The 15,845-nt window shown below is 35.4% G+C and overlaps 1 non-coding gene across 1 annotated transcript; it reads right to left on the reverse strand.

Annotated features, from left to right (window-relative positions):
• Nucleotides 1–4,202: 4,202 nt before the first annotated feature.
• Nucleotides 4,203–4,336, reverse strand: LOC142435399 (small nucleolar RNA SNORA42/SNORA80 family). The gene has a single exon (XR_012781461.1). It is a non-coding gene; the product is annotated as a small nucleolar RNA SNORA42/SNORA80 family (small nucleolar RNA).
• Nucleotides 4,337–15,845: the final 11,509 nt, after the last annotated feature.

Here is a 15,845-nt window from a genome sequence, read left to right on the forward strand (position 1 = left end):
TTTTATAAGTTCAGCATACACTATTCATAAACTTGAATAATATGAAGAAAATTGCACCGATACAGCAGAATAAAATGATTCAAAACCAGTAAAAAAGAAAAAAAAACTTAAAAAGGTATGTAAAGAAAATTTAAATAGAAAAGATGAGGATGATTACTGTCATTTCCATTCAACATAGTACTAGAACTTATAGGCAGTAAAATAGGAGTTTTTTTTAAAAAAAGTAATTTAGATTCAGAAGAAAGAACTAAACTGTCATTGTAGATAGTATAATGTGATTTTTGTAAAGTGCTGTTAGGAATAATGAGTGTGGTAAAACAAGTTTTTCTTATTCTATATTACAATGGGGTAATAGATTGAAAATAGTATTTACAATAGCATCACGAAACTTAAAACACTTAGACATAAATATGACACAAGATATGTAAGACCAGTAAAATATTCATAGTATTGCTGAAAGAAATCAAAAGACATAGAAAGTAATGAAGATTTATGATTCCTTCATGGATTGAAGAACTCATTACTATTATGTCAAGTTTCTATTGAATCTATAGAATAAACACTATCCCAATAAAATATCAACTTTTTAAAAATGAAAAACTAATTCTAAAAACAATATGAAAATTCAAAGACCCTAGAAGAGCCAAAACTATTTTTAAAATAACAGTTTTAGAGGACCGACACTACCTAGTTTAAATTATTATTACAGGACTTCATATTCAAATAGGTAAATGAAACTAAATAGAAAAACATCATTATGGAGAACTGACTTTGGAAAAATATGCAGAAGCAATCCAGTCGATAAAGAATAGTCTTTTTGACAGATGGCATTGGAAATATTGGCTGTTCATAGACAACAGAATAAACTTGTACTCATACTCCACCACGGTTATAAAGCTGCAAATTCTAAAGTTTCTGGAATGAAATTTTGTAAAAATATTCTTTGACAATGTATTAGGAAATAATTTTGGGGTATGCTATCAAAATGCCAATTCATAGAAGAAACCAACCAAACATGCAAACAAATGGCATTCATAAAACTTTTTATCTTTTGTTATGTAAAAGGCACCACTTATGATGTACCAAACAACAAACGAAGGGAAATATGTGAAAATATCTTTCCATGATCTCCTATTTTTAATATATGAAGAAATCTGAAAAATCAATAATAAAAACAAATATATCTATGTGAAAATGGACAAAAATATTAATGCATACTTTGCCAAAGGAGACAGATATGACAAATAGACACATAAAAAACTAAGCATCCTTAATCTTTAGGCAAATGCAAATTAAGCCTACAATTAGATATCAAGCCAAATCCATTAGAATGAGTTAAATTTATTTATTCATTTTAACTCTCATTGTGATTTGTATAAATGTTAAAAACGTAAGGTTTTTTTATTCAACAATTCATACGCATTTTATTTAGTTGTATCAATTATAGTTTCCACAGCATTAAAACATTTTTCTCCTTGTCTTTACCTTTCACATTTCTTTTCTTCCTCTCCATTCCTACCTTCTAAATTTTATCCACTGGCAAATACTATCCTTTGATCAACTCTGTTTGATTACTCCAAGGAGTTCGCCCTTTACCAGTAGTACTGTTTTCTTTGTAGGATTATCGACTGTTCGTTTAAATGTAGAACCTTGAAGATGAGTTCAATTTCAGGCCTGGAGCGTAACTAAAGGTCATTGTCTCAGGGGTTCATCAGTCTCTAGCAGACCAGTGAGTCTTGTCTTTATTTTGATGTTGCCATTTAATAGAGCATGTTTTTCTCCCACTTCATTCAGGAACATCTGCTGTGATCCCTTTTAGTCAGCAGTGATGGCCAGTTTGTTAGTCTGGGTAGACTACAGAAACAAATTCATAGACACTCATGTGTGTATAAGAAAGAGTTTTATATATGAGAGCAATTGAATATTGAGAAAACATCACAACCCAATCCAGATCAAGTCCATAAGTCTGATATTAGCCCAGATGTCCGATACCAATCTATAAAGTCCTCTTCAGACACACGAAACACATGCAATGATGCCAAATGTAGAAGATCACAGGCCAGTGGGTGTGGAGTCTTGTGGATCCACTGGCATTATAAGCATCTCAGTGCTAGCAAGGTTCCCCACATGACTTATCCAGCTCAGAGCACTAATGTAGTCCCATGTGTCTTTTCAACTGCTATGTCTCTCAAGGAGTGAGCAGAGAGAGTGTTTCCTGCTCCAAGGAGTAATACAAGACGTCCTAGAATTTTCAGGGGAAGGCCATGACCACACAGAAGCCTCATTGGCTATGACCTGATTGACAGGTAGACTCTACCTCTTCACTCTTAATCTCCCAAATTGACAAAAGATTGTAGGAGGCCATGGGCTGATCCAGGTGTTTCTTGGTGGGTGACTAATTAGTCCCTTGTGCCTCTGTTTACCTAGCAGCTAAAAGCATTGTGAGATAACTCAGTTCTTTATGACCTTGCAGCTGAAAGCAATGTGAGATAAATCAATTCTTTAAGACCTCTTTAAGATTCTTTTGAACTTTGCATGTCCTTGTGCTTATCTTAGAATATAGTGCTGTTATTATTCAAGTGTTTAGATAGTGTGCCTAGTTTAGTAACATCTGCATAGATAAGAGGTTCAGAATGTTTTCTAAAAATCAGTGCTTTAATGTTTACTTTGTAATCATTCCCTTGTAAGAAGAGTATAAAAACCAAGCTTTGAATATACTCGGTACTTCAGTCCATCAGACTGTTGTTCTCCCAATCCCATACTTTGTATAAACCTCTTTCTTCTTCTTTCATCCGGACGCCTCATTTCAGATGCAGCTTGATGTGGGATAGCTGGTATAATCACCCGCAAATGATTATATAACCACCACAGACCACCCCTTATCAACAAAAATGTCCTATGCCTAACAATTGCAGTTAAATGCACATACACCTTAATCCTATAATTCTATGTATATATTCCCTCCAATTATGAAAGTTTGTAAGCTAGCCACTTCATGCCTTTATATGTCCCATTTTGGTTATCCGATTTCTATACTGCCCACTTATGTCAACCCAGTGCTCTGAGAAGGCAATCATATTCTTTGACGTGAACAATCTTCATCCAGCTGGAACCTTGTGTGCCTGCATCCATAAACTAAGTCAAATCAGCACAGGCCATCCATAAAGTCTTCAGCAACATGCACCAATTCACAGGATCAAAAATCTTCTCTTTATCTGGTTGGGTTCTGGTCAACTAATTGTGGCCTGCCTCACTTAGCCTCACCAGGGTGCTCATTTACTGCCTTGCCTTTAGACCATGAACCCCATCACAAATTCCCAACAACTCCAGCCCAATTGTGCTAGGTCATGAACTTCAGACCAGTCAACCCACTCTCATCTTCCTCTTTAGTTCCTATGAACCAGTTCCATGGGTGTCAGTGGCCAAACTCAACCCATCTTTCTATTGCTGCTTTTCTCCCACTTCCACTCAACAAGTGGATCCATGTGGTCAGTTAGAAAGCATTTCAGGTAGTCACTGTCTCCCTTTATCATTCAGTCCTAAAGAGGAGTTTTCTTCATGGTTCCAGAATTTTTTTCAGCTTCTGACAAAAACCACAATTTCAAAATTTAAAAATCCAAAGAGTTCTTTTTTTTTTTCAATCTGTCAACAATTACCTAGGCAGGTGTCATATAACACAAATATGCTGAATACTCCAAAGCACTGGGTGGGGCTTATATTTTCAGAGCCTTCTTTGCAGGCATGTCCTAAACTCATTTAAAGATCAAATTTTAATGGCTCAAGGCAAGTGGGCTTGCAAGCTGCTATTTTCATACTGCCCAATAATAATTTCTATAAATCTTCATATCAATAATAATAAGCAGAAGAATTCAGTATAAACAAAGTAGAATCACATACTAAACTCAATTCTTAAAACAGTCAAATTTTTATTTAGCTTATCTTAATATTTATCTAAACTATTCTATTGATTCAAAATATGGGATTAGACCTTGGAGAACATCAAGCCTGTGCCAGGCTTTCTGCTGGCCATTCTGACCTCCTGTCAGCCAATTTCCCAGAGCAGCATGGTTTCTGAGAAATTTGAAGAGTGATTTAATTAGCAACATTGATTTTCATAATCTCAAACAGGAATAGCCAAGGAGAACAGCCAAATAAAGTAATCAAAAGTTTAATTTCATATACTTTTTTGTTTTTTTTTTTTTCACTGTGAAACCCACTTCAGTGCCTTAAGCCCATTGGATAAAGCCAGGCAATGTTTCGGGGTGACAGTTTTATTTGGCATGGGACACTGTGAGAGACCCACGGAATTGGACCTGCCACAAATCCAAACCCATGCACTCCCATAATCTTTCCAGAAAATAAGCCAGTAAATTGCATGGACATATCTGACCTACAACTAGACAAAGAAGAGAAAATACCATGATGGAGAAGTCAAACAAACATCCATTCTTCATCTTCATAATTTGTTTCTCCAGTACCTCACTCCCAAGGTACCATAATGTGTTAGTCCGGGTAGACTAGAGAAACAAATTCATAAACACACATATGTGTATAGGAAAGAGCATAGTATATATGAGCAATTGAATATTGAGAAAACATCCCATCCCAGTCCAGATCAAGTCCATAAGTCTAATATTAGCCCACCCAATGTCTGATACCAATCTATTAAGTCCAGTTCAGACTTTACAGATTGGAATGATGAAACACATGCAATGACACTGAATGCAGGAAGATCACAGGACAATGAGTGGGAAGTCGTGTGGATCAGGTGGCATTGTAAGTATATCAGCTCTGGAAGAGGTCTCCACATGGGTGCTCTAGCTCAGTACACTAGTGTAGTTCCGTGTGTCTTTTTAAAGCCCAATGTCCATCAGGAGTAAGCAGAGAGAGTGTGTGTCTCCCACCTCTAAGAAGGAATATTAGTTTCCAAGATACTCAGAAGAAGACCATGCCCACACAGAGGCCTCATTGGCTATGACCTAATTACAGGCTAGACTCAACTCCTTCATTCTTAATCCTTTCAAATTTACAAATGATTATATAATCTCCACAGTCAGGAATCATCTAGTTCTTCTGGCCCCAGGGTCATTGAAAAAGTTAAAATATCAATCATACCAGGTTTTGATAAGGATGTGGAAAAAGTAGAACTCTCATATATGTCTGGTGCAAACAAAAAATGATACAATTACTTTGGAAGATAGATTAAAAGATTCTTAAATAGATATGCACACATCTATATATTATACAGTTGATTAACTCCTGGGTATTTACCCAGAAGTAATGAAAGCATAAATCCATACAGAAACTATTATATGAATATTCATATCAGCTTTATTTATGCATAATAGCAAAATGTGGAAATCATCCAAATCAGCACCAAAGATCAAAGAACCAATTTTTGATATATACAAACAATGGGATACTACTCAGCTATTAAAATAATATACTGTTGAAATATGCCACGATATGAATTAGCTTCAAAACATTCATGCTGAGTAAAAAATTGATCCAATTTATAGAAAACTTGATATAAAGGAGAAACTAATCTATATTAATGAACACATCATTTCTTACTACAGGGAAGAAAGAATGTGAGACAGAGAGATTAGAGGAATAAGAGGAAACTTTGGGGGCTGATGGATATGTTTATTATCTTAAATGTGCTGACAACTACATAAGAGCATGCATATATCAAAATGTATTAGAGTATATGTTTTTGATATATCCTATTAATTGTATGTCAATTATACCTCCATAAAATTGGTCAACTAAAGTTGATGTTGTTCAGAAGACCAAGCATCAAAGTCTCCCAAATTTAAATGGCTTATATATATATCCCCACCACACAAAACCCTACTGCCATTGAATCAATTCTAACCCATAAGAACCTTATAGGAGATAATAGAACTACTTAATGGGTTTTCTAAGGGTGTATATCTTTAGAGTAAAGAGTCTTATGCTTATTTTACTATGCCACCACTGTTTCTATAGACATATAAAGCTACAGTCTTTCCATTGTAGGAAATCCAAACATTAAAAGGAACTGTATAAATACTTATTTTCAGTACCACAGTACGCAGTTTGAGAGCAGCTCAATGCCCTTAGGTACTTTTTCTCTAATTTTTACTTGATATTCTTTAATCTTAAAGAGAAGAATAAGAAAGGGGAAGAGGTAAAATGTGGGAATTAAAAAAAAATGTCCCTGCAAACACTGATAGACAAGCAGCATGAAAACCGCAGGTGAAAACTAAAAGGATGATTATAACATCAGTGATTTCATTGTTCTTAATGCCCCTTTCATTATTGCTAATAATGGGTGCTTCTCCTGACCAGAGATTTCCATGGAGTGCCAGTATACTCTTGATTGTAATTAAATATTGCAATTATGAAGAAAAGTAAAGATAAAAAGACAAATAAGCATACAATAAAGCTCTAATAAAACAGGTCTCAAATTAATGCTCTGTAGAAAACAGAGCATTTTTAGGACAAAAAGAACAAATAGCACTCTTTTCACTTGTTTCTCAGGACAGCCAACCCAGTGTAATAAACAAATGCTCACCTAATTCAACAATGGAAACAAACAGGGAAAGAAACTAAGACTAAGGAGTTGCGCTGGGGCAGATACTAGACAGGATGAGCTTTTGGGAATGGGGCTAACATGATTTCTTTGTATGATTTCTCATTTCTCTCTCTATAGAAATGCAATTTATTTTGTATACCTACCTAGCATGTTGAACTCTTTCATTAGTTCTTATAGATTTTTTCTTTATTTTTTCTACCCTAACCCTAACCCTAACCAGTTCTTATAGTTTTAAAGAACTAACATTTTAATAAATTTTCAAATACCTGAAGTTAGAGAAACAAAGGGGAAGGACAAATTTAATATTTCTAAGGTTTAGAGAACTGGGGAAAATTCAAACTCAAGCCTCAGATCGCAATAGTCATGGATTTTATGAGGCAAATATTGGACAATGCAGGGAGCATAAAATGAAAAAGGAAGAAGGACCTCTGGTAAAAACAGCTGCCTAAATAAAAAGGCTACACCGACCCTCTTCAACAGAGAGATGGAAATGCATATACAGAGTGACAACACTCCTACTATAGAAACCAAAAGTGACCTACATGAATAACAGAATGTTCCATGTTCATGGATAGGATGTCTTAACTTTGTGAAAAGACCAAAATGATCCCAAATAATTTTTGAATATAATGCAATTCCGGTTCAGATAAATAAATATAATAAAATAATATAATCCAATTCTAATTAACATCATTCTTTAAATAAATTGAAAACATAATCACCTATTTTCTATAGAAAGGAAAGAGACTCAGAATCAGCAAAGCACTATTAAATTTTAAAGAAGAACAAAACAGGTTTCCCATTTGATGATTTCAAAACCTACCACACAGCTATGAGAGTGAAAATGGCCTGGTTTGGGTTTTTACTTAATCATTTTATGGGAGGAACTTTTATCTACCTCATGATAAGAACACATTTGAAGGACATTTTTTTGTGTGTGTGTGAAGTTAGTCAATCACAAAACGATAACTCTTTTATAAGAACATTGTAATGAAAGGCAAAAAGATCAAGATAAAGGTTTTAAAAACAGACTTGGAATTCGACTATGGCTGGTAGAAAAAGAGATGGAGCAGGACATGATAGGTTAGAAGACACACAGCTGGGAACTTGGATGAAGGGGAAGATAATATACAGAGGGAGAGGAACAAATAATAGAGGGGCAGAGCAAGCTATTGTGGGTTTAATGTTGTTTAGGTTGGGAGTATCAAAATTATATGAAATGTAAATCTCACTAAATACGCAATTGAAAAATAAAGAGAGAGATGGAAACAATCACTGTACCAAAAAGCCTCAATGTTAAAATATTTTAGGAGGTAGTATATGATCAATAACAGAAGGAAAAAGTTCAAGCTGTATTGGAAGCATTGTCAAAAAACGAAGCACCATCACTTGAAGGAATACTACTTTAGTTATATAAACACAGATTCTAGCCTGGAAGTATTCACTCATCTATGCCAAGAAATTAATAACAGAGATACTAGGACAGTTAATTGTAAAAGACCAGATAATAGTGTACATTCCAGAGCAAGATCCAACTGATCATGGATAATATCAAGTAATATGATATACAAATAAAGTTGCCCTGAAGATAATTCCCATATGGATTAACAAGAGGAAGTGGTATGACCCAGCAAATAGATCTATCTGCACACCCATGTTCATTACAGCATTATTCATAATGACAAACATATAGAAACAACCTAAATTCCCATGAGTAGAAGAATGGATAAATAAACTGGCACATACAAACAGTGGAATGTCATACAATGTTAAAAAGTATTGTTGAATCTGTGAAATACCACGGAGAACCTTGGTGAAATTAGTTAATCACAAAAGGACAACTGTTCCATGAGACCATGATTGCAAAAAGTCAATAATAGGCTTTCACACTTAAATAGTTTTTTACCTCAAATAAGGGAAGGGAGAGGAAAGATGATGGTACCAGCTAGTCACTAGGAGTCATATCCAATTCAATGGCAATGAGCTTTTCTTTTTTATAAGCTAGTCATGTGTTAACTTGGGTGAAGGGGGAAGCATCATATATTAAGGGGAAAAAAAGATTTAGAACAAGGGATATCATTGCTGATAATCAGATGAATTTTGACTGAAAGCAGAGAATACCAGAAAGATATTTACCTACGCTTTACTGATTATGCAAAAACATTCCACTGTGTTGATCATAACAAATTTTTAATAACATTGCAATACTAAGAATTCCAGAATACTTAAATGTGCTCTTATGGAATATGTTCAAAGATCTAAAGGCAGTAATTTGTACAGAACAAAGGTGTTGAGAATCATGAAATATATGCTAGAATCTTTTATAAAATTGTTGAATAAAAGTTGCAGGAGCATGTATCATTTTCTTGTTTTCAACTTTAGGGACAATTCCTTCAATATTTTGTCATTATATATGATACAAGTTGTGGATTTTTATAGATGACTCTTGGCTTTTAATTGCTAATTGTGAAGTACTCATTTGAAAATACGTATATCAGTACCTGCTTCAAAGGTGAAGACTATGAGAAAAGATTCATAATATCTGGCAGCATTCCTGGAACACATTAAAAAAACAACACAGGGTACTGACATTATTAATCTTTATGGGACAGACAGCCTCATCTTTCTTTCTTGGAGCAGCTGGTGGATTTGGATAACTGACCTTCAGGTTAGCAGCCAATGCTTAACCGAATGCACAGGGATTCTACACATAAACACATTGCTAATTCCTAATCAAAGCTAAAATCTATTGGTCTGCTTTTTAACCTTTGATATCCTCTTTCCATTCCTAAAAAATAGTAGTTATTATTAGCATCCATTTTTATTAACCCTTGTGTCCCTACCCCCCTCTCACTTCCTTGAACTCAATTGACCAAACTCAGTAATTCCGGTAAACTTTCCATTTATTGCCCCTTTGTACCCTTGCAGCTGAATAGGACTGGAAAAGATACATAAAGTTAACCACTGGTTTCATTATAGATCCAAGACCACACATGTTAAATGGGCCATGAGGACTGCCAGGTAATGGAAACTATTGGCTCTCCCAAAGGGCTCTTTTCTCTATTCTCTTCTCAAATCCCAGTATCTGTCAAGCAGAAGAAAAGGTAGTACTGGAAAACTCTAATAAACCTTAAAATACCTATATCAAACTTCTTCAAATAAAATAATGTGGCATTTGTGTTTGAGTACACAAATGAATAGAATTTTTAAAATTGTCCAAAGTAGCCAGATGCAACTAGAATCTTATAAACAAAGAAAAAAAACCACTCCAATCTATGAAGAAAAAGACATTTTGAAAAGTGATTTTGTGATCATTGATAGTCATAGAAACTGGGCAAATCCTTTATGTCAGTGTCTTTACTTGACATCAATTTGGAATCACGTTCCATTTAGGCTTTCAAATTGTTACCTTTAGGAGAGAGTAGAACACAGCCTGTCTCAGAGCAGCCAATGCACAGAGAGGATCACAGGGACAGTCCCCATCATGAGACAAGACGACGAACTCACTGACAAATAGCTCTAAGGGGAACAGCACTGGGGACACGATGCGGGTTATGTGCCCAATGGACCCCACCGAATTGGGGTGAAACATAAAGGGTGTACAGTAGAGCAGCACGGGGACCAAAGCAATGAAGTTCCTGAAGAATGCCACAGGTGGACTTTGGGTGCAGGGTGTGGCACCCCAGTGGACTTGACTGGAAAACACTCCATAAAGGTCAACACAAAGACCTGGAACTTTTTGAAGGGTTTTCAGTTTTTGCAGGGTTTTTGTTTTCATTTATTTTTGTTTTGTTGTATTAGCTGTTGTTGATTTCTTTTTTGTCTTCTTTTTTTGTTGTTGTCTTGCCTTGCTTTGTTTTTGTGCATATTATTATCTATGCATGTTTTTCTGGACAAGATGGGTAGGATGAACAATCCAGAGGAAAGAACAATGGGACCAACGGTTCTGGGAGGACAGAGGAGAGGGGGAAGTGGGGGAAAAGAGGGGGGTGCCAATAAACACAGGGCCAAGGGAAGAATAAGTGTTCTAAAATGGATGGATGGCAAGGAGGGCTTCGGATGCTTGGGTGAGGGCGGGGGGCTTTATCTAGAGCAATGTAGCCAAGAGGAATTACCATCACCCAAATGAAGACCAAACATGATAGTGGGACAGGAGGAAAGTCAAAGGAAATAGAGGAAAGAGCTGGGAGGTAAAAGACATTTATGGAAGTCTAAATACAGGCATGTGTATATGTAAACACAGTTATATATAATGGCAGGGGAATAGAACTATATACATATATTTATTTATAAAGCATTACGGCAGTGGAAGGACATAGGGCCTCCACTCAAGTACTCCCTCAACACAAAAACAATTTGTTCTACTAACACGGTACACTGTGATGTTCACTTTTCCTGACAAAATCTCTGAAGACAAAATGGCTGCATAAGCAAATGTGGTGAAAACCGCTGATAATGCCCGGCTATGAAAAGATAAAGCATCTGGGAACTTAAAGGCTTAAAGATAAACAAGCGTCCATCTAGCTGAGAAGCAACAAAGTACACATAGACGAAGCACACCAACCTCTTTGATCACAAGGTGTCGATGGGACCAGGTATCAGGCATCAAAGACCACAAACAAAACAAATAAACAAACAAATACAAATCATATCAATGGGAATGAGGGGGAGGGCAGAGTGCAGACCCAAAGTCCATCAGTTGTCAATTGGTCACCTCTTTCAGAAGGGGCACAAGGAAGAGACAAGCCAGTAAGGGTGCAGTATAGCACCAACAGAGCATACTACCGTCCTCTAGTACTGTAATGCTCCCCGCCCCTACCACACACACACTATCATGACCCCAATTCTATCTCACAAATCTGGCTATACCATAACATGTATATTGGTACAGATAAGAGCTCCAGACCCAGGGAATCCAGAACAGATAACCCCTTAGGACTAAAAAGGGGAGCATCAATACTAGGAAGGTTAGGGAAGTGGGTGGCGAGTAAGGGGGAATCAATCACAATAATCAATGTGTATCCCAAATCACAGGGAGATGGGCAGCAGAAAACTGGGTGAAAAGGGATAGCAGTCAGTGTAAGACATGAAAAAAAAGAAAGAAAAATTTATAAATTATCAAGGAGACATGGGAGAGGGAGGGTGGGGAGGGAGGGAAAAATGAGAAGCTTATACCAAGGGCTCAAGTAGAAAGAAAATGTTTGAAACGGATGATGACAACCTATGTATTTTTAAATATTTGACATATATTGATATATTTGACACAATTGATATATGTATGGATTGTGATAAGAGGCCCCAATAAAATAAAAAGTCTTGTTAGTAGAGGTATGTTTCAGTGGATTTGATGATTAATATTTTGGTTAGTAATCCAGTGCTTTGTGCTATCCCTGGATCATTTTTTCCTATACACCTTCAAAACCTCAAAAGAATCACTAGCGCTGCAGCGGGTTAAACGTTGGGCAACTAACCAAGGGGTTGACAGTTCAAATCCATCAACCACTACAGGGGAGAAACATGGGGCTGTCTGCCCCTGTAATGATTTAAAGTCTCAGAAACCCCATCAAACACTTTCATTCTGTGTTACAGGGCCTTATGAATTGGAATTGATTGAAAGATAGTGGCTTATATATATTCAAAATAGAACAGAAATCCAGAAGTAATGCATGAAAATATGCAAGCATATAAAAATATATAGATAATTCCCTACAGAGTTTCATGCTTTTCTTCTAGATTTCTGTTCTTTTCTTTTAATATATTACATGAAGACACACCTTGGTAGTAAACCTTAAGAAATGCTTGAGAAATGTCATGACATTGAACACAGCCCATAATGTTTTCAAGGCTGGAATCTTTACAGATGCAAACAGAAGTATCTTTCTCCCACTGCCATCCTTTTGGTTAATAGTTGAGCAGTAAAACCGTGCACAACAAGGTTTCCTACTTATAGCCATATGTGTTGCTATAGAATCAATTCTGAGTCATAAATCATATACCAAACCAAACTCATTGCCATGAAATCAGTTTCAACTCATAGCAACCCTAACTGGGAATTTCAAGACTAAATATTCACAGGAGCAGGCAGCCTCACTTTCCTGCCACAGAGCAACTGGTAGGTTTGAAGTGCTGATTCTGTAATCAGTAGTCCAATGACTAGCCCACAATGCTGTTAAAGATTCTTATCGCCCTAAATCCAGAAATAATAAATATTGCTTTCAACAATTTTTAAATTTTCATGGCATAATACTATTAGAAATTATAAAATACAAAATGAAATTCAAGGTAAATTATAGATAATTTTATATTAGGGACAAAGGGTTACTGTTCTTATATATAAAAATCAACTGGAAAAGTTATAAACAGATTAATAAAAACTCAAATCCACTTCCATCCTGTTGATCTGACTCATAGTGAACCTATAGGGTGAAGTATAATAGCTCCAAATATTTATGGGAGCTGCAAAGCAGTGAATTGTTTACTGTGGCTCTTTTAGCTACAGTCTCTGTAACGCTCACCAAAACTTTTTCCTGATGGATCTGAATAAGAACAGGATGGGAAAAGATACTACTAGGATTAAGTTGTGAGTGCTTTTAAACAGGATTCATTGTGATTGCTATACTGCTTGGTTAATAATGATCCCTCTGAGAAGCAAAAGCGGATAAATGATCACCTACCAGTGAAATCCATCTGGTTTGCCTTTTTCTGCTTACCCTCTGGTTCTTTGAACTTGAGTTCAAGTTTATCATCTCACCTGATTTTACCAGTTTTCACAGTCTTGGAGATAAAGAGAACTCTCCAGATGGACTTGCATTGGAGACATACCAAACAATGAAGATGTGAGCCATATTCTTTTACATTGTGAGCTCTGAGCAGAATTTCAAAACCCTGGGATAAATTAGTATATTAAATGAAGAAGGTGGTGGTTTACATGAGAGGTGATGGAGTGGTACAGCATATTTGGAAAGGTCTGAGATATATTGAACCTCCACCTTCTTGGGACTAGTCTTGTGCTATTTTTCATAAAATAGTTACTTCAGGAGCACAGCCTCAGCTTTCTCCAGTGAAACATATGGAGGATTGGACCAACAAGTCTAGTACTAAAACCGCTGTGCAACCTGGTCTCTTTAAAAAACAGGTATATTAAAACAAAGAAAGATACCATAACAATCCAACTGCCATTGAGTCTATTCTGACTGACAGTGTCCCTCCACAGCAGAGATTCCCAAACTAGTATGGCTTATTGTACTCCTTTTAGAAAAAAATACTCAGTGCCCCCCTGGAAATCTACCTTCTTTAAAGTGAACAAATAGAAAGATTCAATGACAAATTTTCATATTTTTATGTATCTATAATTACATTCTACAGCATAGTAAAGAAAGATGTTTTAAATAAGGTATATTGAAAAAAAAGAGAAGTTGAAATGACCCTGTAAAATTTAAAGAAGTAAACCTTCGGTAATATTCACATTACAAACATATAATTAAGATAACAAAGGATAATATTAAGATAAAAACCACAAATAACATTAAAATAATTTGTATCAGAAAGATGAATCTAGATCACTGCTATCAACTTTTTGATGTCCAGCTATATTTTTGTCAGCATTATTCTTACATCACAGTGATTAGATACTTACAGTCAGTTTATAATTTTACTTAGTAGATCTGTGATTGCACTGAACCCTCATTTCACTAAATATGATGAAAGAAAGGAATCTAAAAACTTGAGTTCATAAACTTGATAAAGTATAGGCATCTGCTTTTGTGGCTAGAACTGCTGGAAGCTGAATTTGAAGTTAAGATTCAATTCCCCATTTGTTGTTACCTTTATTTATTAATCTTGTCAGTTTGGAGATTCTTCTGTGTTTTTACTTGAGAAGGAGTCCCAAATCTAGTTGAATATGGTTATCATATGAATATCTTCAAATCGCAAATTCACGTCAAAATGAAGAACCTCCAAGTGTTGGCAATGGATAAACCAGGCTTCATCAAGTTTTTCTGTTGTTTATGAATTTATAAACTGGCTGAATTTACCTCATCCTAAAGTACATTCCTACAGAAGAAGCATTATCACAATCTTGGAAATAATAGTTTTTGTTCATATTAATTTCAACTCACTCTTTTGTAACTGTAGATTTGTTGCAGTAAATTTATTAAGCAAGTGTGTCAAATAATCTATGTCATTTTTAGGATCAAGTTAGCTCATAAAGCACCATCTATGCTTTTTAAAAAAATTATCTTTTTTTTCTATAAACTCTAGGACTGAGACAAAGAGTTTTTAAAACCGATGCAAGCAGGTGTATTTTGATACCTAATGAGCTTATCTGAAAAGCAGCAAGTGATTGAATTCTTCAGTTCAGTTTTTGAAATATAAAGTTGTCCAAACAATCAGCCACTTGATGAATTGCCTCAGATTTGGTTGATTGCTTTAATTGCATTACATAACCCATGTAGTCCTTCAGTCAAATTTTTGGCAACTACTTGTTGATGATGAATAATGAAACGTAAAGAAAAGTACATTGAGGATTAATTTTTTAAATGAAATTTTCTTAAGTTTCAGTTAAAGTGTACATAATATATTAGGTTTCCATTTAACAGTTTCTGCACAATTTATTGAATAGCATTGGTTACATTTTTCAATCAATCAGAAAGCAGAAAATAATAAAAATAGAACAACTTAATAATGAATTATATAGGAAAACACATGATAAGATGTTAACGATATCTGGAATACTAAATTCACTTTTTGATCTGCTCTGTCCATGGGCAGGGCTTTTCAAATGCTTGATAAATAATTCAAGGGTATTTAATACAGACCTATTCCCTGTGAGGTGTCTCTGTACATAGATATTGGCTTTAACTGTCATACACAGATTTCTGCAAGTTGGATGCTCAGAATACATTGTCCTCTTCAGATATTGGATTTTGTTATTTACATTTATTGGATCACACAGTCTAATGCTTTTTCTTCCATGTGAGTTTTAGCACACTTTAACTGCTTGTCTTAAGACAAGCATTTAAAACCTCAGATGCCATTCTTTCTGATAGCCGGGCACCATCTATTTTTTTAACCAGAATTTGCTATTGCACCCTTATATTTTGTGATCCATTTATGAGGGTAAGTATTAAGGAGACCCACATGAAAGTAACTGATTATTATAAGATGAGGGGTTACAGAACTGCTTTTTAAAAATATGCAAGAAAACCACTGTGACACCCAATCATTGCTAAAGCACCATCAGTGACAAGATATTACGCAGCGAATT

Source organism: Tenrec ecaudatus, chromosome X (genome assembly GCF_050624435.1).
Source record: "Tenrec ecaudatus isolate mTenEca1 chromosome X, mTenEca1.hap1, whole genome shotgun sequence".
In the NCBI taxonomy this organism is placed as follows: domain Eukaryota; kingdom Metazoa; phylum Chordata; class Mammalia; order Afrosoricida; family Tenrecidae; genus Tenrec; species Tenrec ecaudatus.